The sequence below is a fragment of the Anomaloglossus baeobatrachus genome, unplaced genomic scaffold (assembly GCF_048569485.1).
Source record: "Anomaloglossus baeobatrachus isolate aAnoBae1 unplaced genomic scaffold, aAnoBae1.hap1 Scaffold_3155, whole genome shotgun sequence".
Lineage (NCBI taxonomy): Eukaryota > Metazoa > Chordata > Amphibia > Anura > Aromobatidae > Anomaloglossus > Anomaloglossus baeobatrachus.
The window spans coordinates 17,392-22,500 of NW_027442558.1; the positions used below are offsets into that span (position 1 = coordinate 17,392).

At 50.7% G+C, this 5,109-nt stretch overlaps 1 long non-coding RNA gene across 1 annotated transcript in view; it reads left to right on the forward strand.

Annotated features, from left to right (window-relative positions):
* Window positions 1–1,743: 1,743 nt before the first annotated feature.
* Window positions 1,744–5,109, forward strand: part of LOC142269273 (uncharacterized) — an 8,354-nt gene continuing 4,988 nt past the window's right edge. The window contains exon 1 of the long non-coding RNA XR_012734795.1: window positions 1,744–2,765. This is a non-coding gene — a long non-coding RNA (uncharacterized LOC142269273). The remainder of the gene's footprint in view (window positions 2,766–5,109) is intronic.

Sequence of the window (5,109 nt, forward strand, 5' to 3'; positions counted from 1 at the left end):
TTGCTGCAAAAGCAGATCCTGCTTTTACAGCAAAAAACGCATGCAAACGCATGTGTTACTTTGCAGGATCCTGTCACTGGATGTTTAGGGGCGGGCATTGGAGTCATGTGATCGGGAGTGATGGGAACTAAACGTGATAGACTGGAAGCCGGCTTCTTACAACTGTGGAGGCTCGTAACCAAGGTAAACATCGGGTATACTTGCTTGGATACCCGATATTTACTTTGGTTACGAGCGTCTGCAGCTGCTAGGAGCCGGGCTCCCTGCACACGTAACCAACATAAACATCGGGTAACTAAGATAAGTGGTTACCCGATATTTACCTTGGTTACGAGTGTCCGCAGCTCTCAGGTGGAGGAGAGGGAGGGGGAGAGACAGAGAGGTAGGAGAGAGAGGGACTGATCACGAGAGACTGGTTCTGGGCATGCTCAGTAGAGCAAGCAGGATCCTGTCTATCAGCATGCCAGCGTTCACATGCGTTTGCGTGCTGTTTAGTCAGGATCCAGCGATTTGCAGTATTTGGACGCAGCTCAAAAACGCTACATGTAGCGTTTTTGAAAGATGTTAAAAAACTGCAAGTCGCTGGATCCTCACTATAACGCACGCAAACGCAGGTGAACGCATGTTAACGCGAGTCCATTGCAAATGCATTGAAATGAAAACGCATTTGCACTGGATCCGTTTTTGCGTTAAAAAAACGTTCAGGACGCATGTTAAAAAGACGTAGTGTGAAAGCAGCCTAACATGCGTCCTGAACGTTTTTTAACGCAAAACGGATCCAGTGCAAATGCGTTTTTATTTCAATGCATTTGCAATGGACTCGCGTTAACATGCGTTCACCTGCGTTTGCGTGCGTTATAGTGAGGATCCAGCGACTTGCAGTTTTTTAACATCTTTCAAAAACGCTACATGTAGCGTTTTTGAGCTGCGTCCAAATACTGCAAATCGCTGGATCCTGACTAAACAGCACGCAAACGCATGTGAACGCTGGCATGCTGATAGACAGGATCCTGCTTGCTCTACTGAGCATGCCCAGAACCAGTCTCTCGTGATCAGTCCCTCTCTCTCCTACCTCTCTGTCTCTCCCCCTCCCTCTCCTCCACCTGAGAGCTGCGGACACTCGTAACCAAGGTAAATATCGGGTAACCACTTATCTTAGTTACCCGATGTTTACGTTGGTTACGTGTGCAGGGAGCCCGGCTCCTAGCAGCTGCAGACACTCGTAACCAAAGTAAATATCGGGTATCCAAGCAAGTATACCCGATGTTTACCTTGGTTACGAACCTCCACAGTTGTAAGAAGCCGGCTTCCAGTCTGGCACGTTTAGTTCCCATCACTCCCGATCACATGACTCCAATGCCCGCCCCTAAACATCCAGTGACAGGATCCTGCAAAGTAACACATGCGTTTGCATGCGTTTTTTGATGTAAAAGCAGGATCCGCTTTTGCAGCAAAAAAACGTTCAGGACGCATGTTAAAAAGACGTAGTGTGAAAGCAGCCTTAAAAAGACGTAGTGTGAAAGCAGCCTTACAGTTCATTTATTTACAGTGTAAGCGCGACACCATGTGGACGCATGCGGGTAGTGCATGAGGCATGCTGTCGCTCTTCAACTGTAAATAAATGAACTGTAATACATTAGTGACGGAGTCCGTTTGCGTCGAAACAACGCAAATGTGAAACCTGCCTTTCTCCCTGTTATCAGCCATTACTGGGGGGAGGAGACTGTAGGACAGGTGACTGCAATCTATTACTCCCTGTTATAAACCATTACTGGGGGAAAAAGACTGTAGGCCCTCGACTGCATTCTATTACTCCCTGTTATCAGCCATTACTGGAGGGGGAGACTGTAGAACAGGGGACTTCAGTCTATTGCTTTCTGTTATCAGCCATGGAGGAGGAGACGACTATAGAACAGGTGACTTCAATCTATTACTCCCTGTTATCAACCATTACTGGGGGGAAGAGACTGTAGGACAGGTGACTGCAATCTATTACTCCCTGTTATCAGCCATTACTGGGGGGAAGAGACTGTAGGACAGGTGACTGCAATCTATTACTCCTTTTCCATGTTGGTCCATATGAGAAGACCAGGACTATTAATGACCGGCAGTAGTGTAGCTACCGGGAGGTGGCAGAGGGGGCAGTTGCCCTGTGCTCAGAGGAGGTCCACTAGGCGCTTCCACCTATGTGCGCACGTTGCGTCGTGTCACTGTAGAAAATTCTGCAGTGATTTGGCAGCTCATGTGCGCTTCAAATCGCTGCAGACACTGCATAATGGATGTAGTGTGTCTGCAGAATAGATGGCGATTTCACGCGCTCGGGATGCCGCCTCTCCCATAGACAGAGTGGGAGCAGCATCCAAAGCGCACGAAAGAAGTGACATGCTACATTTTTAAATGCAGAGATTTTGTCAAATTTTTGACACTCAAATCGCTGCGTTCAAAAAAGCATGGTGCGCACGGATTATGCACACTCTTCATAGATTGTGCAGGGGACGCAGGACACATGCATATACACTGCAGTGCTATAGACGCAGCATAAATGCATGCAATACGCACACGTGCGCACATAGCCTGAGTGCTGCAGAGGCAGAGCAGAAACTTGTCCAGATGACGAAAATACATCCTAGTGGTGTAGATAGGACCTGCGATCTTGTCATGCCCATGTGACCGAGTGGGAGGAGCCGCTCAGAAAGCCAGAAGATCCTGATTCCTGAAGGAGATGGGAACGCGTGACCGGTAATGAGGGAAAATGGGGTTGCAGGGTGAGTGCATATGAGGGGTACAGATTGTGACAAAATGGGGTGCAGGGTGTTTGAGAGAGGGGTAAGTTTGGGTACAGGCTGTGTGACATATAGGGATGCAGGCAGGGCCGTCTACAGGTTTTTGTGGGCCCCATCCTCACGTACAGGGGCGGACTGGCCCACCAGGAGGTCGGGATAACCCCCGGTGGGACCCTGCTATTGATGGCCACGCCCCTTAGGCACCGCCTCCCTACCCCCCTTCCCCGGGCCCCTTATGGATATGTGTGAGAGGACGTGATGAGATCAGCACATTGCTGACGTCATCACAGTGCTGCGGGCGCCACACTGGATTCATCAGGCAGCGGTAAGCGCTCCATGGAGGAGCCGAAGAGACAGGTGTAATTAATGGGGATGTGTGGGGAGGGTCTGAGGACACATAACGGGGAACATTTGTGAAGGAGACACAGTTTTGTGACAGGCAGAGGGGGAGTGCTGTATTCCGAGGGAGGGGGGAGGCAGGTAGGTGTGTGTAGTGATAGGGCAGTGTAATTTGTGTCTGCAGGGGGTGATGAGGGGTGCAATGTATTATGTCTGGGGAGGGGGTAATGGAGGGTGCATTGTATTGTATGTGGGGGAGGGGTAATGGAGGGTGCTCTGTATTGTGTGTGTGTGTGGGGAGTGATGGGGGGTACATTGTAGTGTGTGTAGGGGTGATGGAGGGGTGCATTGTGTGTGTATGGCGTGATGGGGTGCATTGTGTGTGTGTGTAGGGGGTGATGGGGGGGTGCATTGTATTTGTGTGTGTGTGTGTGTGTGTGTTTGGAGGGGGTGATGGGGGGTGCATTGTATTGTGTGCGTGGGGAGATGGTAATGGGGGGTGCATGGTATTGTGTGTGTATGTAGTGGGTAATGGGGGGATGTATTGTGTGTGTGTGTGTGTGTGTGTGTGTGTAGGGGGTGATGCATTGTATTGTGTGTGTGTGTGTGTGTGTAGGGGGTGATGCATTGTGTGTGTGTGTGTGTGTGTGTGTGTGTGTAGGGGGTGATGCATTGTATTGTGTGTGTGTGTAGTGGGTAATGGGGGATATATTGTATTGTGTGTGTGTGTGTGTGTAGTGGGTGATGGGGGATATATTGTATTGTGTGTGTGTGTGTGTGTGTGTGGGGGGAGTAGTGGGGGTGCATTGTATTGTGGGTGTGTGTAGCGGTTGATGGGGGGGATGTACTGTGTGTGGGGGGGTAATGGAGCGTGTATTGTGTGTGTGTGTGTGTGTGTGTGAGGGTAATGGGGGTGCATTGTAGTGTGTGTGTGTGTGTGTGTGTAGGGGGTGATGGGGGGTGCATTGTAGTGTGTGTGTGTAGGGGGTGATGGGGGGTGCATTGTAGTGTGTGTGTGTAGGGGGTGATGGGGGGTGCATTGTATTCTGTGTGTTTGGAGGGGGTGATGGGGGGTGCATTGTGTGTGTACGGGCTGATGGACAGTGCATTGTGTGTGTGTTTGTGTGTGTGTGTGTGGGGAGTAATGGGGGTGCATTTGTGTGTGTGTGGGGAGTAGTGGGGGTGCATTGTATTGTGGGTGTGTGTGTAGGGGTGATGGGGGGTGCATTGTATTTGTGTGTGTGTAGGGGGTGATGGGGGGATGTACTGTGTGTGGGGGGATAATGGAGCGTGTATTGTGTGTGTGTGTGTGTGTGTGAGGGTAATAGGGGTGCATTGTAGTGTGTGTGTGTGTGTGTTTGGAGGGGGTGATGGGGGGTGCATTGTATTGTGTGTGTTTGGAGGGGGTGATGGGAGGTGCATGGTATTTGTGTGTGTGTGTGTGTTTGTGTAGGGGGTGATGGGGGATGCATTGTATTTGTGTGTGTGTGTGTGTAGGGGGTGATGCATTGTATTTGTGTGTGTGTGTGTGTGTGTAGGGGGTGATGGGGGGTGCATTGTATTGTGTGTGTTTGGAGGGGGTGATGGGGGGTGCATTGTGTGTGTATGGGCTGATGGACGGTGCATTGTGTGTGTGTGTGGGGAGTAATGGGGGTGCATTTGTGTGTGTGTGTGGGGAGTAGTGGGGGTGCATTGTATTGTGGGTGTGTGTGTAGGGGTGATGGGGGGTGCATTGTATTTGTGTGTGTGTGTAGCGGGTGATGGGGGGATGTACTGTGTGTGGGGGGGTAATGGGGGTGCATTGTAGTGTGTGTGTAGGAGGTGATGGGGGTGCATTGTATTGTGTGTGTGTGTGTAGGGGGTGATGGGGGGTGCATTGTGTGTGTGTGTATAGGGGGTGATGGGGGGTGCATTGTAGTGTGTGGTGTGTGTGTGTGTGTATAGGAGGTGATGGGGGTGCATTGTGTGTGTGTGTGTGTGTGTGTTT